The 16,381-nt window shown below is 45.1% G+C and overlaps 1 pseudogene; it reads left to right on the top strand.

Moving 5' to 3' along the window:
- The first annotated feature begins 472 nt into the window (after nucleotides 1-472).
- LOC136515146 (alpha-terpineol synthase, chloroplastic-like) overlaps nucleotides 473-16,381 on the top strand; it is a 31,116-nt pseudogene continuing 15,207 nt past the window's right edge.

The raw sequence follows: 16,381 nt of genomic DNA, 5'->3' as shown, positions 1-16,381 counted from the left end.
GAATATATACATACCTGCAAATGTTTTCCGGACTAAAAATGATTACTATCTAGAGGAAGTAACGTACTACCTCTGTCCCGAAAAGGATGTAACTATGGTATTTATGCCAGTTAAAATATTTCATGTTTGACCAAATTTATAGTAAATAGTATTCACATTTATGACTTAAAATCAATTTATTATAAAAATATATTTCATAATTAATCTACTGATATTTTTTGATATTATAAATATTTATATTTTTTATCTATAATTGGTCAAACTTGATATACTAAAACATGATGCTGTTTTAGAATTACATCCTTTTAGGACGGAGGGAGTACATACAAAGTTTATTGATTGTGAAACGAAAATGATTTGCTGACTAGTCTCTTGTACGATGCCACTGCTGCTAGCCTATATGTGAACCATTGCCGTACGGAGAACAAGACACAAGTGAGCCTTACATTTCCCAAAACACAAACGTACTGTCATGGACACCTTCTACTTCAAACCACAACCGTGCAGCAGCAAAAGCAGGAGATGCCATATTGCTCCAGCTCCTGCTGCTGCATCACAGCTGCTCAGGCGATGCCCAAGCATTTCATGGAGGTGGCAGCAGCCGCGGCGGCAGCATGCCATCATGTTGCAATGCCACCAACGGCAACAAGATGAGGGTGACTACCGCCTGCGCCAAAACACCGGCATCTTCCACCCATCCATCTGGGGAGATTTCTTCCTTGGCAGCTCCACCAACCCTGCAGCTTCATCACAACAGGAGGTTTATTAGTTCACCGATATATAACTCTCCTTCATTCCTTTGTATACACATGTAGTTACCAAATTCTTGAAACTAATTAATGAACTGAAGAAGTGGTAGTTAGATTTCAGTTGCATTTCATTATTATGATGAGTTTAACTATGTAGTGTTTTCAGCAGACTCATGACCAGATGGCAAAACAAGTCGACAGACTGAAGGAAGAAGTGGCCGAAATGATGACCACTTCTACTACTGATGCATCTCATCAAGAGAAGAGAAGTGATAGTAGTAGCCTGCAAGAGAGGCTGCACCTCATCGATGCATTGGAGCATCTATGCTTGGATCACCTGTTCGAAGAAGAGATCAGTGCTGCACTTGCACAGATTGAGAATGCTGATGTCAGTGGCTATGATCTTGGGACAGTAGCTCTATGGTTTTTTCTACTGCGAAAACATCGATACAAGGTCTCATCAGGTAGCAATTAATGAACAATTTGTGCATTGTTAGCATATTAATTAGATACAAGGTGATTTATGTTTCATAGTCTATGTTAATAATACTCCCACCGGTCTAGTTTGTAAGACATTTCGCTTATGTCAACGGTCAACCTTTATAATCTTTGACCAATATAGTTCGGCCAATAATTTTTAACTATCGTAATACAACCTTGATACTATTGTATTTCTCTACACCTAAAAAGACTCTAAAGTAATCATCTACCCAATGATACCAAATCACGCCTATCTGTATAACACCCGGTCTACCAGCCATGTCCTGCGTCAGAAGTCCCAAGTCGAACCGCGCCAGAAGTCCGACGAAGTCACGCACCCGTGCCACTGCCAGGCCTCCTCGCCTTGTACCCTGCTATCCTACTGGCCGCCGTGCGTTGCCATTGCCAAGCCTTCATTGCGAGCGTACAGATGGACCTTGAATGATTATATTGCCCTTCATGAGGAGTCCTCTAGCATACGGCCGGAAGAGGAGGACGTCTATGCCTATATGATCTTTTTATAAAACTAGATGATTCTCCTAATGTTAAACGGGAGCACAAAAATATGTACGAGATGTCTTATATTGTGTTAAAATTCTTACCAAGCCAAGCATGTGTTTACAGATAATCTCTTGTGTTAAGATTTTTTAATGGAAAAACATTGTTGGAGTGGTGCATGGATAGGACGATCACAGTGCAGGTATGTGACCGAGTCATTTACACTTAGTGGTATTATTTTTTACCGTTACAACGCACGGGCACATCCCTGTCCAATACAAATCGTACTACACTGAGCTCACATGTCCGCGTCCTACCTAGTTATGATCCGAAGACCAAGATCCACTTGTCCACGTCCAATACAAAGTCCTTGTAGCTCATGTCTCTATGTCCGATTAGTAACGTTCAATTCAAAAAATTGTGACCTCGGTGCAACGTACGGGCATATATCTAATGTAATAAAATGTATGTACTATCAATAATCATAAGTTTATAATCATAAACTATATATAAAATAAAAAATGGTCAAAATCTAATTTCGGAGACCGTGCCACGTGAGACTATAAGACTGGACCGACGAGTAGCATTATTTGTCAGAACCGATGAAGCAGACAGGCATGTCTAAAATGTGATAAAATAACAAGAAGATATGCTGGGCATGTGGTGCTACAGCGCATGGACTGTGGCAACGTTATGTCTAATCTTTATAGCTCAAATATGAAAATTGTTTTTGAAAGCATGCTATACTTTCTTCTAGTTCTAAAAAGCAGCTGATATTTTGACAAATTCTATGTCATATTCCAGATGTGTTTGTGAGGTTCAAAGATGAAGAGGGAAGTTTTATTGCAGACAGTCCTAAAAACCTACTGAACCTTTACAATGCTGCGCATCTGAGGACCCATGGAGAGATAATAGTTGACCAGGCCATACTATTCAGCCAAAAGCACTTAGAAACAATGATGCCCTACATGGAGGATTCATATTAGCAGGTGAAATAAAATCTGCACTTGAGATCCCCCTCCCTAGAAGGGTTATAATTTACGAGTTGAAGTATTCACTACTCGAAACAAAGACTTTGCCGAATGCAAAATTCTTTGCTGAGTGTCAAAAATCGGGCACTCGGCAAAGACCTTCTTTGCCGAGTGCTGCACTCGGCAAAGATTAAGATTTCTTTGCCGAGTGCTGGGCACTCGGCAAACACGGGCACTCGGCAAAGGACTTCTTTGCCGAGTGCCAGACTCTCGGCAAAATCTCTACACTCGGCATAGGCTGTCTGTGAAAACGGCGTCCGGTCACGGCCTTCTTTGCCGAGCGCCTGCAGTTAGGCACTCGACAAAGATTTGTTTTTTTTTGTTTTTAATTTCTTTGCCGAGTGCCCCAGATCTGGCACTTGGCAAACATTTAATTTTTTTTAAATTCTTTGCCGAGCGTCTCAGATCTGGCGCTCGGCAAAGAAAATTTTTTATTTTTAAAATACTTTGCCGAGTGCCCCCGGGACAGCACTCGACAAAGATTAAATTTTTTTATTATTATTTCTTTGCCGAGTGCTCCTGTGCATGCACTCGGCAAAGAGGAAATTTTTTAAAAAAAATTTAAAACATTCTTTGCCGAGTGCCTGATGGCTGGCACTCGGCAAAGACGCCCTTTGTCGAGTGCCATGCCCCGGCACTCGGCAAAGTTTTTTTGTTTTTGGCCTCCAATTTTTTTGTGCAGCCTTTTTAAAGCACAAGGAACTCCTAGTTACAATTTGGGGATTTTTTGTGGCTTTTTGTTATATTTAGTTACTTTATTTCGTTTACTTGAATTTTTCCGGAAATTAGAAATTTGAACTGCACGTGGTACGAATAATGGAGTTTAATGATTCGAAAATTGATAGTCATGTTAGTGAGTGTTGTGAGAGGCCGTATCCAGGAACGGACCCGAAATTTCGGATATCTTGTTCACGAAACATGTCCGCGAAATTGCGTGTGAAGTGTTTATAAATTCTATAAAAAGCAAACGAAGTCCGAAAATCATGAAACTTGTTGAGATGTCGTGATATCATATGTGGAGACTATGATAAAAATTTCAGAAGATTTCGTGCACGTTGTCACGTACGATGCTTACAAATGTCGTGGTTTGTAAAAGTATTTTAAAAATAAAAAAAATTTCTTTGCCGAGCACCAGATCTGAGACGCTCGGCAAAGAATTTTAAAAAAAATTAAATCTTTGCCGAGAGCTAGATCTGGGGCACTCGGCAAAGAAATTAAAAACAAAAAAAAACAAATCTTTGCCGAGTGCCTCCCTGATCCGGCACTCGGCAAAGCCGTGGACTTAGCGGTTTTTGGGCCCGGCCAGGGCAGTCATAGCCAGACACCCCGCGCCCACGCCTGCCCGCCCCTGCATCCAACTCCGCGCGCCGGCGCCACAAACAATCCAGGCTCGCCCACGCCTCCACCGGCCGCCCGCCCGCGGACCGCCCGCAGCATGCCTGCCCGCCCGCCTGCCTGCACTCGCCCGTGCCCACGCGCACGCCCGCCGCCATACCGCCCGCATCCACTTCCCACGCGCCCACGCCTCCCTGCCCGCGCCCTGCCGCCGGCCGCGCCGTGCGCCGACTCGGCCCTGCCCCCCAGCGCGCCGCCCGTCCCCAGCCCCCGCCCGCGCGCCGCGCGGTCCCCCGGCTGTCCCTTCCCCCGGCCGCGCCGCCCTGACCCTGGGCGCGCCCCGTGGACCACCCGCCCCGACGCCGTCCGTGCTCGACCCCGTCCCCGACTCCGCCCGCCCCTACCCCGTCGCCCGTCAGGTATGCCTTCTCACTTATTATTGTCGAGGTAGTGGTAGTTGTAGTAGTATTAGTTGTACTAGTGGTAGTATTAGTACAACTAGTGGTAGTATTAGTAGTAGAATTAGTGGTAGTAGTAGTAGAAGTAGTGGTAGTAGTAGTAGTACAACTAATGGTAGTAGTTGTAGCAATAGTGGTAGTAGTAGAAGAACCAATGGTAGTAGTAGTAGCAATAGTGAAAGTAGTAGTACTACTTGGATATATTCTTCTGCATGGATTGATATCCAAACTACATGGCTTCTATTGAGCCATATGTGCTTGTCGGCCATCGTGCCGTTGTTTTTTATAGGTTTTAGAAACCTCACCGTGCAGGGAAGGTTCTGCCGATTTTTTTTGTAAATGACAGTATTTTGTTCCATTTTTGTAGAGAAGAGCCCGTCAGAGTTGAGTCGGAGTTCTCGCCACCGTGTCGGTCTGCTTGCACCGCGTCATCTCGCCACTTCACCGACCCGCCATGGTCCCGCTAGCTTGACTCCGTCGCCACCCTAGGTATAACCCCTCTTTTCGTATTATTGTCGTAGATCGCGTAACCCAGTTAGGCGTCTCCCGTTCGAAAGAGATACGGTTGGAGGTATGCAGATCTTTGCATATCTATGACCGTATCTATTTCGGATTGTCCACGCTTTTTGGATAGCCCGCGGATGCCTAGATGGGTTAGTTTCCATGTTCTGCTCTAGTCCGAGACAGAGTTTCGGCATCACCTCCCTGCTGTTCTCCGGATACACACTCTTCTTTGGCAGGACGTGTATCTGGAGAACAGCGGGGAGGTGCTGCCGAAATTCTATCTCGGATAGGAGTAGAACATGGAAACTAACCTCATCTACGCATCTACGGGTGGGATTAGGACCTATCCTCACCTATTAGACAGTAGGAACACCATGCAGATGCAATTGATGGTTACATTACTCGCCGATACATATGTTAGAGGATGGATGACCGTCAGTGGATGTGCACGGGCTAGAGAAGTCAGAGTGATTACACCACGGAATGGATGAACAAGACCGATGCTTTCTTAAACAGTGCATTTGGCAACGCTGCTAAAGGACATTGCCTAGTTTTGTGTCCCTGTAGCAAATGTGGAAATAGAAGAAGGGTAAACAAGGTGGAAATGGGTAAACATCTTGTGAAGAATGGATTTACGCCGGACTACACCCGGTGGGTCCACCATGGTGAAGCCCATCGTATGAGAGAGGAGGTGGTGAGACCATAGGTGGAGGCTTTTGATGCTGATGCTGGGGTAGCAGACATGTTAGATGACTTTCACCAAGGACAGTTTGATGAGGGACGTGAGAAGGAGGAGATGGAAGCAGCCGCACAGGCGTTCTACGATATGATGGACTCGGCATAGAAACCCCTTCACGATCGGTCAACGATGTCTCAACTGGATGCCATTGGACGCTTAATGGGGTTGAAGTCCGAGTTAAACTTAAGTCGACCTGGCTTCGATAAGATGTCGGCCGTGATTGGCACCTTGCTTTCGGAGGGCCACATTCTGCCAAAGAGCATGTACGAGTCACAGAAACTCCTTCGAGCACTTAAGATGCCGTATGAGCAGATACATGCTTGTCCGAAAGGGTGCGTCCTATTTAGGAAAGAACACGAGCATGCAAAGTTCTGTCCAAAGTGTAAATCCTCTAGGTACCTAGAGGTAGACTCTGATGATGGCCAGAAGAGGCAACTTACGATCCCCATGAAAATCTTACGGTACCTTCCGTTCCTACCGAGGATCCAACGGCTATACATGACCGAGGAATCTACGAAACAGATGACATGGCACAAAAATGGCAAACGGTACAATCCTGACAAGATGGTACATCCATCCAATGGTGAAGCTTGGATCCGCTTTAATGACAAACATTGTGACAAAGCAGATGAGGCTCGTAATGTACGTGTCGCATTGGCAACAGATGGGTTCAATCCTTATGGAATGATGGCTACCCCATACACATGTTGGCCCATCTTTGTTATCCCCCTTAATCTCCCCCCCGGTGTCTCCTTTCAACGACATAACGTATTCTTGTCATTGATAATTCCTGGACACCCAGGGAGTAATATGGGTGTGTTCATGGAGCCTGTGTTTGATTAATTGGTCCGTGCTTGGGACGAAGGGGTATGGACATACGATCGAGCTACAAAGACAACCTTCAAAATGCACGTTTGGTACCACTACTCCCTGCATGACTTCCTGGCGTATGGGATATTCTGCGCCTGGTGTGTTCACGGGAAGTTCCCATGTCCAATATGCAAGGAAGGTGTGAGGTTTATTTGGTTGCAGAAGGGTGGCAAGTATTCGTCGTTTGATAGACATCGTCAATTCCTACCTCTTGACCATCCATTCAGACAAGACATCAAGAACTTTATGAAAGGCGTCAAAGTGACAAACCCTGCACCGTGGATGATGAATGGTGCTGAGGTTCATGCTCAGATAGGTGCTCTCGTGCCCAATGAAGAAGGTGGTTTTGTGGGATATGGTGAGCAGCATATGTGGACTCATATCTCGGGCATGACGAGGCTCCCCTATTTCAATGACCTTCTTCTACCACATAACATTGATGTAATGCACACTAAAAAGAATGTCGCCGAGGCACTTTGGGCAACACTCATGGACACTGAAAAGTCTAAGGACAACCCAAAGGCTAGAGTAGGCCTAGCAACGTTGTGCGATAGACCAAATCAAGAGATGCAACCTCCTAGTCGTGGCAAGACCTGGAGAAGGCCTAAGGCCGATTTTGTCTTGAAAAAGGACCAAAGGAGGGAAGTACTTGAATGGATCAAGAAGCTAATGTTCCCTGATGGGTATGCAGCGAATCTAAAGAGGGGAGTTAACTTAGGCACTCTGCGAGTCAACAGGATGAAGAGTCATGACTACCACATATGGATTGAGCGGCTTCTTCCGGGGATGGTTCGAGGCTATGTCCCGGAGCATGTCTGGCAAGTGCTGGTAGAGTTAAGCTACTTATTCCGCCAGCTTTGTGCCAAGGAGCTCTCTCGGACCGTCATTGATGACTTGGAAAAAGCGGCACCCGTGTTGCTCTATAAGTTGGAGAAGATCTTTCCACCCGCCTGTTTCTTGTCGATGCAGCATTTGATTGTGCACCTCCCGTATGAGGCACGGATGGGGGGGCTCGTGCAGAACCGTTGGTGCTATCCAATCGAGAGATGTCTGAAGACTCTTCGCAAAAAATGTAGAAATAAAGCCAGAATTGAGGCTTCCATTGTAGAGGCATACATTCTAGAGGAGGTGTCGAACTTCACAGAGAAATACTACACTGAGAAACTTCCTAACATTCATAATCCACCCCTTCGTTACAATGCTGGCGAAAATGAATCGAACCTCAACCTTTTCCAAGGGCAACTTGGAAGCGCAAGTGCATCGACCACTAAGCAATTGAAAAATGAAGAGTGGTGCAGTATCATGCTATATGTGTTGACCAACCTTGTCGAGGTGCAACCGTTCATTCGGTAAGTTCTAAACGAACTTGTTTCATTTCGCCGTATGTCCTTGTTTCGTCGTCCAACCCCCTTGTTTCTCGTTGGTACAGGGAATTTCTTCGTCAATCCTGGCATGGATCAAGGCAACCTACCCCGCAAGAAAATGATACCCTTCTTTCACGGGGTGCGGGACCAGGGAGCCCTGATTTCATTTGTTGGTTCAAACAGAAAGCCCAAACTGATGCGCCTATAAGTGATGAGTTAAGACAGGTTGCAAACGGTTGTGCCGTTAGGGTCAAGTCATTTACCGGTTATGACATGAATGGATATCGTTTTCACACAGCAAGCTACGAGCAGAGTCGACCCAATCGACAAACCACAAACAGCGGAGTTGTTACGCCCGGCACTGATGGACTCGACTATTATGGAAGAATTGAAGAAATCTACGAACTATCATTTTATGGTTCCAAACCTCTTACTCCTGTCATATTCAAATGCCACTGGTTTCATCCTAGTGTAATGAGACGGACCCCTAAGCTTAGGCTAGTCGAGATTCGACAGGATTCCGTCTATCCAGGAAAAGATGTTTACATTGTGGCTCAACAGGCCGTCCAGGTTTATTATACGTCATACGCGTGCAAAGACGCCGAGCATCTTAAGGGTTGGTCTATTGTGCACAAGGTATCGCCACACGGTAAACTACCTGTCCCAAACGATGAAGATTACAACTTCAACCCAAACACATATGATGGAGAGTTCTATCAAGAAGATGGGCTACAAGGGAGGTTTGACATAGACTTAATCGAAGAGATAGGAATGGAAGTAGATAATGAAAGGGATGATGACGAGGACGCTGGAGACGAGGTGCGAAATCTGAAGGACATACAAATGCTTGAGCGATTACATTTCGGCAATGACAATGAAGACAACATTCCTCCTTCGGATAGTGTTGATGAGTTGGACAATGTTGATAGTGATGACGAGACCTATGATCCAGCTAATTTCAATCATGAAGATTATTTCTAATACATGTAATATTATGTTTTTTTGTAATTATGTTTTGTTTATTTTTGCATATATTTCTAATACATGTAATACTATGTTTTTTGTAATTATGTTTTGTTTATTTTTGCACCTATTTCTAATTACGTCTTGTTTTCTTTTTTATTGCAGGTGATTGAACAAAGATGGCGGGCGACTGTCATAGGTCTGTGAACTCGATTTACCAAAGACCACGCCGGTCGCAGGAGGGGGGCGGCGGAGGGATCGAATAGGAGGAGGAGGACCGCTAGCCGTAGGAGGGGGCCGTCTCCTCCCACGCCATGTGAGGAGGACCGCCAGCCGCAGGAGGAGGTGGCGCCCGTGGATGAGTTAGATGAGGAGTTGGTTCAGGAGACGGAGGAGGAGGAGGAGGAGGAGGAGGAGGGGGGGGGGGCGAGGCGGCAGGCACGGGTTCCGCTTCCTCCAACTCCTCTTCGAGTGTCTACTTGCGAGGGTCCCGTGAGCCTCCCACAGATTCCGCTTCATCACCAACGCCCAGTGATTCGCCCCGAAAGACAAAAGTAAGTAACTGTATATGTTATCACCACTACTTCATATGATATGATGAAAAAAAACTAATAATTTTTGTTAATTACTTGTGCAGGAACTGGGTGGTTGTGTCGGGTGGTAGCGCACGGCTAGTCAACGGCATCCTGGGTCTTCTGTGCAGGCAGCACTTCCCCGGCATTGTCACGTACGCATCGAAGACGGAGCCAGCCTACTCATTTGACCACTACGTCGTCGCCTCCGATGCAGAGTACCCCAACAAGGCGGCGCGGGTGAAGGCAGAGTTTTGGGTAAGTCTCCCTTGCACAACATTGCTCAATACGTCGCATTCATTGGACTTTTCTTGAAATAATGAATGGATACATCGCTTTTGTATGCAGACTTATTACAGATGCGAGGAGGGATTTGAGGCCAGGGCGGAGCAGGCGACTACCAAAGCCTGTAAAAAACTCATCATCGACATGCATCACGAGGCGCGCATCTAGGCCATCGTAACCTACTACGGGTCGAAGCTTGGAGAGAGGAAAACCAAGAAAGACGCAAGAGAGATGCAGCTGACCCGGGAGCAGTACCTTGAGGTAAATGAAGAACATCAATATTGATTCGTTTTGAGATTAAGTTGGTTTAATTTGATCTTCTTATATGTCCAATACTTGATGACGTGTAGGTGATTCCCTGGTGGTGCCAAGCGTATCCCGAGTGCTGGGCGATGATGGTGGACAGGTGGTTCACGGAGGAGTACTTCAAGATGCACAGGAATGCCCGGGACCGTCGTTTACTGATGCAAGGTCCAGCACACCATCAAGGCAGCCGCAACCTCGCCGGATACAAACAAGCATGGGTACGTGAATTGATTTATCTATTGTCACGCTCAGTTCTGTCTGATTTCTAATCATCGTGCTGTCTTTCTCGCAGTCGGCGTCACATAGTGGCCAGGCTTGCTCAGACTTCTAGGCATGGTGTATGGGCCACAAGGGCAAGGCGACGTCCGACGTCTCCTTCAACCTGGAGGACCCGCCCGAGGCATACACGAACCCGAGCGTCCACTCCCGCATCAGTGAGTACACTGAGGTGGCGAGGTCGCTCCATGGGGCAGACCACGATCCGAGCACCCAAGACTTCGATGGAGAGGCCGTCATGAGGGCGGGGCAAGGCAAGAAGCATGGACGGTTCTGGCTTGGCGACGGCATCATCGACACGGCCTCTACTCCCTCTCTCTCCCAGATCCGAGCACGGAGCACGAGCGAGAGCCCGGCCATTCACACACGGCCGACTGCTGCACAGCACCGGGTCGACGCACTCGAGGTTATTCCTGTTTTACTCGTCATACATTGATCTTTACACCTTAATTAGCTTTGCATTACTGAAACATTGGAGTGAAATATTGTAGGCCCGGCTGGAACAAGAAATAAAGGAACGTCAGGAGCTGGGGGCCTAGCTGGAGGCCGAGCGGGCCGAGCGGCAGGCCCAGGCGCAGAGGCTGATGGACATTACGGATTTTCTACAAGGGCTTGGGCAACGTATGGGCTTGTCTCTGCCACCTGGGCTGTTGGTTCCACCTCCGCCTCCGCGTCCTGCAGCTGCAGCTACTCCTGTGAGTATCAAAGTTTTTTACTTTCGCTTGTGCTTTGCTTGTATGGCCTCTATCGTCCTAGATTAGCTATCAAAATAATCTTGTCTCACATGCAATCATTTCTCCTTTGTGCAGTCTCCATCTAACGGTGGTTCAAATAATCCACCTCATGCACCTACGAATGATGCATCTGGGCCTTCACCACAGTCGCAGTGGCCGAGATGAGTGTATGTTGTATTTTTTACATTTGTTGTTCACTTGATGATGGACTTGTGATATACTTGTGATGCACTTGTGGACTTTGATGGACTTGTAAACTTATTTGGATGGACTTGAGCACTTATTATTATATATTTTGATGGATGTCATATGGGCGGATGGATGTGTGGATGGATGAGATATATATGTGATGGATGAGATATATATGCGATTGATGAGATATATATGTGATGGATGAGATATATATGTGATGGATGAGATATATATGTAATATATGTTTGTATGAATGTATTTGTCATGATGAAATGCAAAAAAAAATTTGCCGTTTTGGGTCACTTTGCCGAGTGTTGCACTTGGCAAAGGACCCCTTTGCCGAGCGCAATGGTCACAACACTCGGCAAAGCTGGCAAAATGGGCAACCAGAAAATAGATTTTCCAGCTTTGTCGAGTGTTGTGACTATAACACTCGGCAAAGAAATTAAAAAAAAATTTAAACTTTGCCGAGTGCTTGGCGTGTTGGCACTCGGCAAAGAAAATTTTCAAAAAAAAAATAAAAGCTCTTTGCCAAGTGTCTTCCGGGTTGGCGCTCGGCAAAGAATTTTTTTAAAAAAAAAATAAAAAATCTTTGCTGAGTGCCTAGAGGGGTGGCACTCGGCAAAGAAAATTTTCAAAAAAAAAATAAAAGCTCTTTGCCGAGTGCCTTCCGGGTTGGCGCTCGGCAAAGAATTTTAAAAAAAAAATAAAAAATCTTTGCCGAGTGCCTGGAGAGTTGGCACTCGGCAAAAAAAATTTCAAAAAAAATAAAAGCTCTTTGCCGAGTGCCTCACGGTTTGGCACTCGGCAAAGAAATTTTTTTTAAAAAAAAATCTTTGCCGAGCGCCTCACGGGTTGGCACTCGGCAAAGAAATTTTAAAAAAAAAATTAAAAAAATCTTTGTCGAGTGCCTGCAAGGTTGACACTCGGCAAAGTGACCGTCAACGGGACCGGCGCAGTGACGGTCGTTTTTCTTTGCCGAGTGCCCGATAAAATACACTCGGCAAAGAGTGCTTTGCCGATCAATTTTTTGCCATGTGTGCTTTGCCGAGTGCCTCAGGCACTCGGCAAAGAACCTGAATCCAGTAGTGATTACATCTCAGCATATGAGAAAGACACTATGATGCCTGAGAAGGTGTTGAAACTTGCAAAGTTGAACTCAAATATTATGCAGCTCCATCATCAACATGAGTTGGGTGTCATTACAAGGTGAAGCAATTATTTTCATTAGAAAATATTAAATAATTATTTCCCAAATTACAAACTAGTTCCATGATTGACAATATTATTGCCTCTAATGTATTTAAAGGTGGTGGAAGGGTGTACAAGTTGAATCGAGGCTTCCATTTGTTTGAGATAGACTTGTGGAGTGCTATTTGTGGGCCTTAGGAGTATACTATAAATCATGTTAGTCACGACTATTCCTATTCCATGCTCTCATCCCCACAGGCATGGAGGTACCGACGTGCTATGCAGACGGCGCGCGGCGGCGTCCTCCAATAACGGCGGTGGCTCGGCTCTTCGCCTCCTCCCACAGGCCACAGCATTGGTTGCGCTCCCATCGCCCATCGGCAAGGTCATTGCAGAGGCAGAGAACCAAAGGACGCGCGCCTTGCCACCCCGCTACAATTCCGGCAAGGTACCAATCCACGCCCTCCTCATTGCTGCCCCGTTCTTTCCCCTTCTTGTCTCGAATCTGACATCTATTAGTGCACATATGCGCCCTTCCAGATGATTTGTTTAGAACCAGCCCAAGCGGCAGATCTGGCAGCTGTCTGAGCAATTCCCACCGGCCACTGGATTCCGGGACGACGGCTCCTTCCATAGTTCCAACACGGTAATCAAGAACACGGCTCTTCTCCTACAGATCCACTCCTTTGTGTGACTGCCTGAGTGGTGAGCTTCCCCCATTTTTGCTTTTTCTAGACTGGCTGATGTGATGTGCTCGACCTGGTCCTTTCTGTGATGCGTGTTTATCCGAGGATGAGAAAGTAAAGAGGCTAGCTAGCTGGTTCGTGCGTCGTACTAGCACTTGTGTTTTCCAAATAATATGCCCTGATATATGTTTAGACCTGGTGCTTTTGCTACATTTCTTTAGTTATATGTCCATATCCATCCAAGCACCTAATATGTCCTGATAGAAGGTGTCTTTTGTTCATTGTTGTACAATTAATCCAGGTTGAAATACTTGCTGGAAACACAAGCAACGAATTGATTGAATAATTTAATGGATAGGAATTAACTATATTTATTCAAGCTTTTCACCATAGAAAATTATAAAATGCTATATATATTTGACAAATGACATGCTTGTTCTGTACAGGACCAGGAGCAAAAAGACAAGTGAAGCAGATCAATAACCATGGTTGCAAAAAGCACAAGGTCATCGAGAAATAAGCAGGTATATGACTATATGTATATGTGGATGATTATTATCTGCTCACGTATAAGTACCACAATATGCATCATTTTCAATATAAATTTTATGTTTGCAGTGGACAACTCAGATATTTGTCCCAACACAAGAGCTGAATTCACTATACATTAACCAGTTCTATATATAAAATAGATTGTCCAAGCAGATGATTATAAGATGTGTACGAGCAATGTAAAAATATTTTTGATAATATGTGATTCTACTATTCTTGGAAATTTTTATAAATTCCAGAAGCAAAGTTATGTATTACTTATGTTCACCTGCAGTGAGGAGATCGTGCATTTTATTTGCAGCTACAGTTTTGTTCACCTTAGGCATAGTGCTTCACTTTGATAGGAATTGGGCAATGACCAGATTTTGTTTGCTGATTCCCCAATTTAGTTTGAAAGACATTTGTTCAAAATTGAGATTTAGATATCCTTTCCGCCTTCTGGTCACACTCAACATATATTGCAAAGTTTGAAGTCACATCGGTACTATCTATTTCTCTGCCTTTTTATTTTGTATTTTGGGATTAGTTTCTTGTTTATTTATTAGGTGCTGAGCATGATCCTAACAAGCCATATTATTTTAACATTTGTGCAATACCACATGAACAATGGTACATGTGAAGTTGTGCTTAACACCTTTAGATTTTACATCATTCATTTACTTTATTGTAACGTTTTATATGCCAACAGATTGACATGCCACCCATGAAGCACCCAAAATCCATCTTCCTTCTGATATTAAAACTGTTAGGGATATGTGTATCCTTCCTGTAGACTGCTATTTTTACGTCACTTAGGGGAGTATCAATTTTCAGCTTTGTCTCCAATTTCTTTTTTGAAGTGAGATCAGCAAGGTTTTAATTTTCTCCTAGTTAATGTGGTTAGTTACTTGTATCTGCAACTAAACTATGGAGACAACTAGATGGCATTCGGCAATTTCATATCATCTATCTCCCATGAGTATGCATTCACCTTTCATCAGTTTTCAGTTTTGTGAGGCACCATATATATATCTGGGTTTAATTTCAATCTTGATAAACATGTGTGTCACACCTGCATTTCTACTAGTACTTTTATGTGCGTGCATACACTATTCATGTCTCTTGGTCATTATCTTTGCATTGAGAATATCGGTTTGAAGGATGCTGCTGAATGCTTGCCATATATATATTATGTTCAGGATCTTCTTAGCTAGAGGTGTTAGGCGGCAAGTTAGTAGCGAACTTGTGGGCAAGAAGCCAAGTAAAGCACTGATGGTGCTAGTTTTGATTCGTTCTGGACTCCAAATTAACATAATAGCTGTGCATAGCGGTTGTGGATTTTGAGTTTTTGTCCGACGTTTGATAGCTTTCCACAGGCAGTATGTGCTATGTTAAGCTAGGATTAACCTTATGTTCTTCCACTATTTGTTCATCAGCTACATGTTCAAATAAGGACTATTCTGATGTTCACTGACATTACATATATGTACTTGTTCGGTAAATGGATGTGTTGTTGGGGGAAGGCGACCCTGGCTCAGCCCCTGCCTGGCACTCGGCCCCCGATCTGGCTTAACTAACTGGCCTTGCGACGGATGCTGACCCCCGCCGCGAGGGTTTTGCTTATTAGCTATCCTCTGTTTCAGGTATCATGTGCGGAGGTTCCCTTTGAGGGCCGTGGGTTGTCCCGCCAGGACAGGAGACGAACCCTCGCGCCGGGTGGGCGAGGGTTCGGCGCGAGCTGCTGAGGGAGGCCAAAACGAAGTCGGTGGCGGCCCCATCAACGCAATTAGGGCTTAGGGAGTTAGGGTAGTCGGCCAAGGGTAAGAGGGATTACCACCTTGCCCTTGGCCGCTGTATTGCGACTGTCTCACCAGGGGCAGCCCTAATGTAATTTTACCGTAGCTTTGGGTATGGTCTATAAATACCCTGGGGCACTCATGTAAGAAACATGCTTTTTTGGACAGAGAAAATGGGCAATTAATCCACATTTATTCTTGCGTCTCTTACGGAATTCCTTCACTTAAAAGCTTGTGTCCCCTACCATCTCTATGCCCCTCTCACTGCAGGAAACCCTCGGCCTCTCCCCGCACATTCTTAGTGAGGGTACGGTGAGAGGCCAGGAGTCACTACTACAGAATGGACATGTTGTCCCGGGCGGTAACAGCCTTTAGTCCCGGTTACCGCGCCGGGACAACGATCCCGGGACTAAAGGTGGAACCTTCAGTCCCGGGTCATCGAGCCAGGATTAAAGAGGGACCTTTAGTCCCGGTTGGTAACACCAACCGGGACTAAAGGCCCTCCAGCCGAGCGAACCTGGCGCACCCTTTAGTCCCGGTTGGGGTTACCAACCGGGACTAATGGTTCACCCTTTAGTCCCGGTTGGTAACCCCAACCGGGACTAAAGGTTCCTTTTCTTTTTCTTTTTTTTTGTTTAATTTGTTTTCAGTTCAGTTACACGTATTTGTTTAATATATAATATGTTTTTATGTACGTATTCTATGTTGCTAATATAAATACACGCATGCATATAATTACATCTAATTCTCATCTTGAGCATTATTATATTCGAATAAAGTATGAAACTATATATATTATAGATATATATATATATATGTAT

This window comes from Miscanthus floridulus, chromosome 17, assembly GCF_019320115.1.
Source record: "Miscanthus floridulus cultivar M001 chromosome 17, ASM1932011v1, whole genome shotgun sequence".
NCBI lineage: Eukaryota > Viridiplantae > Streptophyta > Magnoliopsida > Poales > Poaceae > Miscanthus > Miscanthus floridulus.
The sequence above is the reverse complement of the archived record's forward strand: the minus strand, read 5'-3'. Positions and strand labels throughout refer to the sequence as shown.